An 11,914-nucleotide genomic window follows, 5' to 3' on the forward strand; every position below is an offset into this window, starting at 1 on the left:
AGGCGCCTGCCACAACGCCCGGCTATTTTTTGGTTGCAGCCATCATTGTTGTTTGGCGGGCCCGGGCTGGATTCGAACCCGCCACCTTAGGTGTATGTGGCTAGCGCCTTAGCTGCTTGAGCCACAGGCACAGAGCCACCAATTAAATATTTTCAATATCATCTTTGGTGAATCACTAACTTCCTTGAATGTTGCTTCCTTCCCTACTAAGAGAAAGAAAATTTTTTCTTGTTTTTCCCAGAGACACGCAGAGCTTCACTGCGGGAGAAATGCACACTGTTCCACTGGAGTGGCAGCTGATGGACAGTGGGCAGGAGGCTGGCAGCTGAGCACAGGGTACCTGTTGCTACATCAGGCACTTAAACTGGCAGAGGCATTCTCTGTCTAAACTGAAAATGCACTCAACTCTTTTAATTCAGGAATTCTGCTTCAGTACATTTCCTCTTCAGAAGTGTTTTCAACAGCATATAAAGAGGTGTGCTCCCCAATAAAGGAAAAGTGAAGTAAACATGAGTCTTCCCACACTGTAGAATACAACATTTTTTTAAATGAAGGGGATGATTAAGTCCTGACGGGAAAAGTTTTTCAAAACTTATTTTTAAGTAAAAAGAACGACTTAGAGAGTGACCTATATATAGTAATGGCCAAAAATTTTTTTCTTTTCGAGACAGAGCCTCAAGCTGTCACCCTGGGTAGAGTACTGTGGCATCATAGCTCACAGCAACCTCCAACTCCTAGGCTCAAGTGATGCTCCTGCCTCCGCCTTCCAAGTAGCTGGGACTACAGGCGCCCACCAAAACACCCAGCTATTTTTTTGTTGCAACCGTTATTGTTGTTTGGCGGGCCCGGGCTGGATTTGAATCCTCCAGCTCTGGTGTATGTGGCTGGCGCCTTAGCCACTTGAGCCACAGGCGCCTAGCCCTTAAATTTTCTTAACTCATCGGCCCAAAGTGAGTCCCATGCCAGCCTGACCCATCACTGGCAAGGGGAGTTCACCACTGTGAATTTAGATTACTCGTCTTGGGGCTTATATTTGAGAGAGCCAACACCATGTCCATTAAACATTTTGACTTCTTAAAGAGCATCACATGCATGTGGGGCATTCTTACTTCAAAATGATACAAAACGCGACACATTTCATACTAACTTCTTCCCATCATGAAACATTTTAAAAGACAGCTAATTGGCTCGGCACCTGTGGCTCAAGTAGCTAAGGCACCAGCCATGTACACCCAAGGTGGCGGGTTTGAATTCAGCCCGGGCCCGCCAAACAACAATGACGGCTGCAACCAAAAAATAGCCGGGCGTTGTGGCAGGCGCCTGTGGTCCCATCTACTTGGGAGGCAGAGGCAGAAGACTTGCTTGAGCCCAGGAGTTGGAGGTTGCTGTGAGCTGAGATGCCACGGCACTCTACCCAGGGGGACAGCTTGAGGCTCCTGTCTCAAAAAAAAAAAAAAAAAAAAAAGACAGCTAATTGTTTTAATTGTAAACCCTTTCAAACATGTAATAAAGAATAATATAAGACTTCTTTCCCTTCTATCATTTTTTATGAAGTGGAAAATTACAGATTGTGACAGTTCATTTTATGTATCAACTCAACCAGGCTAAAAGATGCCCAGATAGCTGGTAAAATATTATTGCTCAGGGTGTCTGTGGGTGCATCCCGAGGGACTTGCCTTGGAATCAGTAGACTGAGTAAAACAGATTCTCTTTCACCAGTGTGGCAGGCTCCATCCAATTTGTCAAGGGCCCAAATAGGACAAATACGTGCAGAAAGGGCAAATTCTCTCTCCTCTTGACCTGGGACATCCATCTTTCTTCCCTTGGATTGTAGAACTCCTGGTTCACAGGCGTCTGGATTTGGACTGAATACTACCAGCTTTCTTGGGTCTCCAGCTTACAAATGAAAGATGGTAGGACTTCTTGGTCTCCATGATCTTGTGAGCCAATGCCCATAATCAATTTATTCACACACACACACACAAAGGTAGGACAATTAAGTATGTGAACTCATCCTAGAAAAAGTGCTACATACCTCATTGCTGAATACCACTGAAGTTCAGTGGGAAATTTTTGTTTCTTCTGAGGAACTACTAATAATATGTTTGTTCTCATAGACATTGAGAACTATGTAACTCAGTGTGTTTCTGTTTTCACATGTGTGCTCAGCTTGCTCTGAAAGGTGGAAAACTCAGTATACAGCAAGAGCATGGACTTTTGGTCCCGCGTCTCTGTTACCATCCTCATACCTGCCTTGCTCAGCCCATCTGTCCATTTCTCACTTATCATTTCTTGCCTCTTCTAAATTGCCTTTCCTTTCTGGTGGAATGCCAGCAGGAGAGTGAGAGAATACGCCCCTTGTGACTATCACTGGGATTTACATGTTCAAATCACAGTAGCTATTTCAGCAGAGTGGTCCCCTCAGGAGACCACACTTATCACCTGATGCTGCTATCATCTGTGGGAATAGCTTTTTTTTGGAGGAGGGTGGATTATAGTTCATTCCTTTGATAATTGTGTCCAGAGCTGCAGAGTTGCCCAGTTCCAGGAAGCACAATTCATACACCTTTATGTAAATGGTGTCCCTTGGAATCATGCTCAAGGGCCTCATATCCCATAGCATCTGGTGCGAATGGTGCCCATGAAGCTGGGCCATGCCACAGTGCTAGAGTCCCAGAGAACCTACTCTGGGAGCTGGGCCCAGGGCCAGATGGATGCTGGAGAGCAAACGTAAAAACATAGGTTTTAATTTTCTGGGAGTTTGCAGTGTTTGGGGAGAAACAGATATAAACAATCGTTTTTTAAAACAATGACATGTGTGTAATATTAGCCTGTTCACCATCTGCTGAAGGGAACAATGGGCCCTGAATACAGGGCCAAGTTTCCCAAAGGTTTTACAGATAAGGGTGGGTTGAGGATGGCTGGGAGGCCATCAGAACCTGTCCTTGGATCAAGAAAGAGGACCTGGGCGGTGTGCTAGCTCCCATAGCTGCTGTAACAAATTCTATAAATCTGATGGCTTAAATAACATTTATTTATTTTCTAATTGTTCTGGAAGCCAAAAGTCCAAAACCAGTTTCACTGGGTCAAAATCTAGGTGTTGACAGGCCTGTGTACCCTCTGGAGGTTCCTGCCTTTTCCATCTTCTGGTGGCTACCTGCATCCCTAGGCTTGTGGCTCCATCACTCCAATGTTCCAAGCCAGCATCTCTCTGGGCTACATCTTCCCACTGCCTTCTCCTCTATGTGTAGTGAAATCTCCGTCTGTCTCTCTCTTATAAGACTATAGGAGGCTGGGGACAATGACTTATGCCTGTAATCCCAGCACTTTGGGAGGCCAAGGCAGGAGGATCACTTGAGGCCAGGAGTTTGAGGCCAACCTGAGCAAGAATGAGACCCCATCTCTACAAAAAATAGAAAAATTAGCCAGGCATGGTGGCACTTGTCTGTAGTATTAGCTAGAAAGTACTAGAAAAAAAGAAAGAAAAGAAAAGAATATAGGAATTGTATTTGGGGGCCATCAGAATAATCCAAGATAATTACTCCCATTGCAAAATGATTAACTTAATCACATCTGCAAATCTGCAAAGACACCCTGCCCATTTTATTGTTATTATTGTTTGTTTGTTTGTTTGCCCTATAAAGAAACATTTGCAGGTTCAGATGTACCTTTTTTTTTTTTTTTTTTAAGTCAGAGTCTTGCTTTGGCACCGTGGGGAGAGTGTAGTGACATCATCATAGCTCACTCCAAACTCAAACTCCTGGGTTCAAGTTATTCTCCTGCTTTAGTCTCCTGAGTAGTTAGGGCTGCAGGTATCTGCCACCATGCCTGGCTGATTTTTCTATTCTTATTACAGACAGGGTCTTGCTCTTGCTTAGGCTGATCACTCCAAACTCAATCCCCTGGCCTCATGCAATCCTCCCACCTCAGCCCCACTGAGTGCTAGGATTACAGGCATGAGCTTCCATGCCCGTCTGGCTGTAACTATCTTTGAACAACTATTATTCAGCACGCTACAGGCAGATAGGGCAGGGAAAGGCCATTCCGGGAAGGGAACCCAGCAAAGAGCAGGCAAGGAAGCAAGAAAGACCTTCAGGATATTCAGGAATGGAGGAACCTGCAGCTGGCTGGACTGGCTGGGCTCAGGACCTCTGGGGAGAGCCGGATGAGATGGGGAAGTCTGTGCAGCCTTGTGCCACCAAAGGGTCTTACTTTGGCAACAGGAGCCACTGAGCTCTCAGAACAATGCAGAGACAGGATCGGGTTTAAGTTTTAGAAGGACCCTCTGGCCACTGTGTGGAGGACAGGGTATAGGGGAGGGAGATGACTGGTGGGGACACCTTGAGTGGGGATGTGAAGATGGGGGACAGAATTGAATGATACAGAGGAGGTAGGATACAATGAGGCTTGGAGATGGATGAGGAAGAGGGCATGGGTACACCTCTGTCTGATTGCTGTAAACAGCCAGCCTCAGAGGGGCCAGACTGATGTATGAACTGGCCTCCCTGGCTGGGGCAGTGCTGGGTGCTGAAGTCCTGCGGTAGACCCCACCCCAGGCATGTGACTCAGTTCTGGAGGCGTGGACAGGAAGCTCTCCTGCAGGTAAGTGTGCCAGCATCAGCCACACCCTTCCAGGTGCAGCCAGGTCGAGTCACCCTGAGCCACTTCCTGGGGTGAGATCTCTCAGCTCCTGGCCCACACTGGCTGTCATCAATGATCTGATGTCTGAGCAGCCCCAGGCCCTCTCTGACTCAGCCCCCTGTTGGGAAGGGGAGCCAGTGCTAATGCTCTTAGGGTGGGGAGTAAGGTAGGGACAGGTCACATTTGTCCCACCACCCACACCTGCCCAGCTAGCCAGGGGCTTTGCAAGGACTCTACTCTATGTGGTTTCCTCCCATACATTTGTAAAGCTATTTTCTCTGTGTTACCTCTTTGTACTATAATTTGCTTCTCTATGAATTAGGCAAATACAAGTACCTGCCTCAGAGAGCCATGAGGACTGAATGAGATAAGCACTGCAGACTGCCTGGCAGGGTGCCTGCCCCACCCGTGTGCTGCTCACAGGTGAGTGGTGCTAAAGGTGCCTGAAGCCAGACTGTGAGAGGCAGGTAGACTCAGATGTGCCTCTCAGCTCCACTAGCCCCCCTGCTGTGACACTGGGCAAGTTCTGTCACTATGCATGGGAGTCACTTAGCATTTTACCTGGCACAAGGTGGGACTCTAGAAATCACAGAGAAGTTAGGCATTTTAAAGCCCCCCAGTGGAGAATCTGGGCTGGGCTCTGAGGGATTTCCCGGGCTCACTGTGCCCAGGCTGTTCATGCAAGCCATAGTGTTACATTGCTGGACACATCTGTGCATAGGACAGGCACACACACATTCACACACAGGAGTGCCTCCTGTCCCCACCCCCAGCCCAGACACATATGCAAATTCACATAACAGACCAGGTGAGAAGGTGACTTTGAATTTGCGAGGAGGCTATACTGCAGGAGTCTGCAGAATGACAGCCCACAGGGCTGCATGAGGCATCGGGAAGAATTTTCTCTCTTATAACATTTTAAAAAGGAGATTTCCATAAGGGAATTGTATACGAGAATCCAGATTTCTGACTTTTCTTGAAGAATCAGTAGAGTCTTATACACTGGACCCACATCAAGGCAGAGACCAGCCACAGCTGAGAGTCACAGTCTATGCCTTTCAAGTCTCCACCACCTCCTGGGCTGGGGGGGATCTGAGTTCCAGAGCCCTGGCACAGCACTTAAGCATGTTGGCTCTAGTCTCAAAGTTTCTAGATTTGAACTCTGAGCCTGCCACCCTGGACAAGTCACACAACTTCTCTAAGCCTCAGTTTCTGAATCTGTAAATTGAGTATAATCGTAGTACATTCCTCCCAGAGTTGTGACGAGGGAGAGATGTGATAACATGTGTAAAGCACTAAGCCCTGGCCCTTCGTGAGTGCTGTATAATTTTCAGCTATTGTGTTATAATACTGTTCTGGCATCAGCCCATGATTTCAGAATCAAAGCTGATCCCTATGGAGATTGGAAGGGACCTTCTATAATCGGCACAGCTCATTTTCCTCAGGTCCCACTCTGTCACCAGCTAATAACCCTGGGGACCACACTGTGGAAATCAGAACTTTCCCCCAGGACCTGCTGTTTCCATGTGTCCACGTGTCAACCACCCAATCCACTGACACATGCACTATTTGGACCTGGTGGAGAAAAAGCTTGTTGACACAGAAGTCCCGTGAGCTCCCACTGGGCGGCATGCATGGTTATCTCCAGGTATGAAGTGGAGGTAAAGCCAGAGAGGAAGTCCCTTCAATGTCAGAGCCAGGCCGTGGGGAACACTGGATACACAGGACCCCACTTTCCATCTGGGACATACCAACGTACATGGTGGCAGACTCTCATTTGAAATACTGGAGCCAATAGGAGTCAGGCACTCAGGTTGGATGAGTCCAGGGCAGGGGCCTCCAAGGACAAGCAGTGCTCATGAAGGCAGAAGAAAGAGAAGGGTGATCTTGGCAGAGGCAGAGGGCACAGTGTGGGCACGGTGGGAGAGGCTAAAGAGCGATCTGGTTTACTGGAAACCCATCACTGGGATGTCCTGGGAAGATGGGGAGAGCGGGCTGCTGGAGGGCCGGCCGTCCTGCACGCCTGGGTGCTGGGGAGCTCTCTCTGACAAGAAGGCAGTTGTCCTGCTCTTCTGCCTGGCAGAAGTGTCTGGGCCCCCACTCCTTCCTCCAGGCAACCCCTCTTTGCTGAGGAGACAAGCCTGGGATGAGAGGCAAAACCATTCCTGCCCCTGGCCAAAGAATCTCTTCATTTCCCCATTTCATTCACCTGTTCAGTCCCTCATCAACACTTTCATTAGAAAATAGGCCTGTTGTTTTAACAACAAGATTAATAATTGCTTGTTGTACATAACAGATTCCACCGGTACCAAAGCATATAATAGAAAACTTGAAAGTTCCTTTTCCCTTCACGGACTCCTCAGGGGAAAGCACTGTTAGAAGCTCATCATGGATTCTTCCAGATTGCTTCCTGTGTGTACACAATTGCTTGAATTAGCATATATAGATGCATCCTTTTTTTTTTTTTAACAAAAATAACTAATACACGAATACAGTCATGCTATGAAAACATTCTAACAATACGGAAGTATATGGAGGAAAGAGAAACCGTCTCCCAGTTCTCTCCTGCCTCTTTCCCTGTACTCTTCTCCACGGTTTGGTGGGGGTTGGTTCAGATTGTTTCCCGTGCATTTACACACATAAATGACACGCCAATAGAGGACTGTGTGTGTGCATTTTTTTTTCTTTTTTGAGACAGAGCCTCAAGCTGTCCCCCTGGGTAGAGTGCCCTGGCATCACAGCTCACAGCAACCTCCAACTTCTGGGCTCAAGCGAGTCTCCTGCCTCCGCCTCCCAAGTAGCTGGGACCACAGGCGCCCGCCACAACGCCCGGCTATTTTTTGGTTGTAGCCATCATTGTTGTTTGGCGGGCCCCGGGCTGGATTTGAACCCACCACCTTAGGTGTATGTGGCTGGCGCCTTAGCCGCTTGAGCCACAGGCGCTGAGCCTGTGTGTGTGCATTGTTGAACATCTTCCACAACTTGCCTTTTGACCTGACAATATGTCTTAGAAATGTCACTTGTCTGTAGACCAGACTCAAGCTTGTCAGGTGCTCTTGGGGTTCCCTGGGATTTCCTTTGCTGTATTCAACCCCTCCCTTTCTGCTAGGTGTCATTTTTAAATGCTTCGCTATCCCAAACAATGATGCTGGACACCCTCACGTGGACTCCTCAGGCAGCATATGGCCTTCCCAGGGCAGAAGTAGGCTGGCTGCCTTGGAGGAGATTGTGAGTGCTCTGCTACACTGCTGTCCCAAAGGGCCACTTCCCTGCTCCTCCGGATGGCTCTGAACTTGCAGTTAGGCTCCCATTCCTGTGGGTGCACAGTATGTAAGGCAGGGCCCTGTCCTGCCTGGGACCTCAAGCACTGGAGTAGAGGGTGGAGTTCAGGGAAGGCTTCCTGGAAGAGTTGCCATTCTGGCAGACATCCCGGCAGAAACCCAGCTGCTGAGTAGCAGTTTGTCAGGCACGAGGCCAGTGGGAAAGGCTGCTCCAGCCAGGGCCGGGGGCACCTGTGTGGCACTGAGTAATGGTGTTCATTAAATGCTTAGGAACAGGCTGAAGGCAGCAGCAGGGTGGGGCTGATGAGAAGCCACAGCAGGATAGGGGAAGATCTTAAAGGCCAAGGGGAGGAGTGGGAATGCCGTGTGAGGCAGGCAGAGATGACTGACTACACACAGCTGAGGAGGGACAAAGGACAGGTGTGCGGGCAGAGGAGGTTGGGAATTCACGCTTGGCAAGAACCTGCCAGGAACCAGGCCCTCAGTGGTGTAGGGGTGGTTTCCTGCTCTCCCTCCCTCCTTCCCTCCTTTCCTTCCTTCCTTCCTTGTTAAATTAATAGACTTTCTTAAGAGCCATTTTAGATTTACAGAAAAACTGAGCAGAAAAATGCAGGAAGTTCCCATAGAGACCCCTCCTCACCTCTAATACACACCTTCTCCGATTGTTTTTGTTTTTAGAGGATCTCGCTCTGTTGACCAGACTGAAGTGCGCTGACACAATCATCGCCTCAAACCCCAGGGCCCAAGTGATCCTCCCGCCTCAGCCTCTGGAGACTGCCTAAGACAATAGGTACCCACCTGCGTTAATTTTTTTTTTTTTTTTAATTTTTGATACAGTCTGTTGCCCAGGCTGGTCTCCTATTGTTAACAACTTGCATTGTGTGATACATCTGTTACAACTGATGGACCCAGGTTGATACATTATCACTAAATAAAGCTCATAGTTTCCATCAGGGTTCACTCTTCCTGGCCAAGGGTCTACATGTGTGAACAAACGCCTAATGACACATTTCCACCATACAGTATAATACAGAGTGGCTTCCCTGCTCTAAACATCCCCCATATTCTACCTATTCACCCCTTACTCCCTCGGCCCCTCACAGCCCCTGCTCTTCATGTTGTCTCTGTAGTTTTACCTTTTCCAGAATGTCCTATCGTTGCAAACATACAGCATGTAGCCTTTTGTGATCAGCTTCTTTCACCTAGTAATACGCATTTAGGGTTCTCCCTATCTTTTTGTGGCTTCATAGCTCATATATTTTTATTGCAAAATTACATTCCACTGCAAGAATGCACCAGTTTGTTTATCCATTTCTGGAGGATATCTTGGTCGCTCTGGATTTTTGGCAATTTTGAATAAAGCTGCTATAAACATTTGTGTGCAGTTGTCTGTGTCAATGCAGTTTTCAACTCATTTGGGCAAATTTGTCTTTTTGTGACTGGCTTATTTCACTTAGCAGGATGAAATAATTCCTCACGTTTCATCCATGTTGTATGTAGCACATCTCAAAACTTCTTCTTTTTTTTTTTTAGACGGAGCCTCAAGCTGTCCCCCTGGGTAGAGTGCTATGGCATCACAGCTCACAGCAACCTCCAACTCCTGGGCTCAAGCAAGTCTCCTGCCTCCGCCTCCCAAGTAGCTGGGACTACAGGCACCTGCCACAACGTCCGGCCCTTTTTTGGTTGCAACCATCATTGTTGTTTGGCAGGCCCGGGCTGGGGATTCGAACCCACCACCTTAGGTATATGTGGCTGGCGCCTTAGCTGCTTGAGCCACAGGTGCCAAGCCTCAAAGCTTCTTTTTGAAGGCTGACTAATCTTTCATTGCGTGTATATACAGATGCACCACATTCCGTTTATCCATTCATCTGTCAATGAACACTTAGGTTGCTACCGCCTGTTGGGTACTATGAACGTGGAAAGGCAAATATCTCTTCAAGATCTAGCTTTCGATTCTTTTGGATACACTCCAATAGTAGGATTGCTGAATCATATGGTAGTCTAGTTTTAATTTTTTGAGGAGCCACCACACTGATTTTTCCATAGGGCTACAATAGTGTACAAGTCCAATTTTTCCACATCACTGCCAACAGGTATTTTCTGGGGTTTTTCCTTTTGTTTTGAGACAGAATCTTACTACGTCGTCCTCTCAAACTCTTGGATTTAAGCAATTCTCTTGCCTCAGCCTCCCAAGTAGCTGGGACTCACAATGCCTGGCTATTGTTTTTGTTGTTGTTGTCATTGTTGCTTAGCAGGCCCTAGCCGGGTTCGAACCTATCAGCCCTGGTTCGAACCCACCAGCCCTGGTGCTTGTGGCCAGCACCCAAACCACTGAGACCACTGAGCTATGGGCACTGGGCCTGGTTTTTTTTTTTTTCCTTTTAATAGTAGCCATCCTAATAGGCGTGAAGTGATATCTTACTGTGATTTTATTTGCATTCCCTTAATGATGAATGATGTTGAGCACTTTTTTTGGCCATTTATGTATCATCTTTGGAAAAATGTCTATTCAAGTCCTTTGGCTATATTTTAATCAGGTTTTTTTTTGGTGAGGCTGTTGAGTTTTAGGACTTCTTTATACATTCTGGATGTTAACCCCTTGTCATATATATGATTTGTAAAGTATTTCCTCTCAATCTATAGGTTGCCTTTTCACATTTTCTTGATTGTTTCCTTTGGCACATTAAAATTTTCAGTTTGCTGTAGTCTCATTTGTCTATTTTTACTTTTGTTGCATGTGCTTTGGGCATTATAGCCAAGAATCACTGCCAATCCACTGTTACAAAGATTTTCCCTACGTTTTCTTCTAAGAGTTTTTTAATTTTAGGACTTACATTTAGGTTTTTAACCCCTTGGAGTTAGTGTTTGTATATAGTGTAAGGTAAGGGGCCAATTTTTGTGCATGGATATCCAATTTTTCCATCATCATTTGTAAAAAAAGATTGTCTTTTCCCCCATTGAATGGTCTTGGTACCCTTACTGAAGATCATTTGACCACATATACATGATAGCTATAAAGTTCATGTGCATTTTAAAAATAGTAACCTAAATGTAAGTCCTAAAATTGTAAAACTCTTAGAAGAAAACATACGGAAAATCTTTGTAACAGTGGATTGGCAGTGATTCTTGGCTATGATGCCCAAAGCACATGTAACAAATAAAATAAACAGCTAAAATAGTTATTATTTTAAATTGCACAGGAACTTTATGGCCACCTTGTTTATTCAAAGTTTATTTCTGTGCTGCCTAATCTCTTTCACTGGTTTATATGACTATCTTTGTGTCATTACCATGCTCTTTTTTTTTTTTTTTTTTTGATACAGAGCCTCAAGCTGTCCCCCTGGGTAGAGTGCTGTGGCATCACAGCTCACAGCAACCTGCAACTCCTGGGCTCAAATGCGTCTCCTGCCTCTGCCTCCCAAGTAGCTGGGACCACAGGCACCTGCCACAATGCCTGCCTATTTATTGGTTGCAGACATCATTGTTGTTTGGTGGGGCAGGCTGGATTTGAACCCGCCACCTTAGGTGTATGTGGCGTGCGCCTTAGCCACTTGAGCCACAGGCGCCGAGCCTACTATGCTCTTTTGATGACTGTAGCTTTGTCATCAAAGGTTTTGAAATCAAGAAATGTGAGACCTATAACTTTGTTGCGTACTTTCTTAAATTTTGTTATGGTTAATGGTCTATTCGAGTTTCTCGCTCCATTCACTTTTCCCCTAAAAAATCTATTTATTTGGTATTTAAATCTGTAGATAAACTTCTAATATAACATTCTCATAGTATTAAAAACACCACAATTTTGGGTGGCGCCTGTGGCTGGAAGGAGTAGGGCGCTGGCCCCATATGCCAGAGGAAGTGAGTTCCAACACAGCCCTGGCCAAAAACTACAAAAGAAAAAAAAATGTCTACAAAAAACACCAGAATTTTATATCCCTTTATTAATGTTTAAAAAAGCATAGTCTGGCCTTTCAAAAGCTCATGGTCTGGTTGAA

The sequence above is a fragment of the Otolemur garnettii genome, unplaced genomic scaffold, assembly GCF_000181295.1.
Source record: "Otolemur garnettii isolate 467f Iridium unplaced genomic scaffold, OtoGar3 scaffold00022, whole genome shotgun sequence".
Lineage (NCBI taxonomy): Eukaryota > Metazoa > Chordata > Mammalia > Primates > Galagidae > Otolemur > Otolemur garnettii.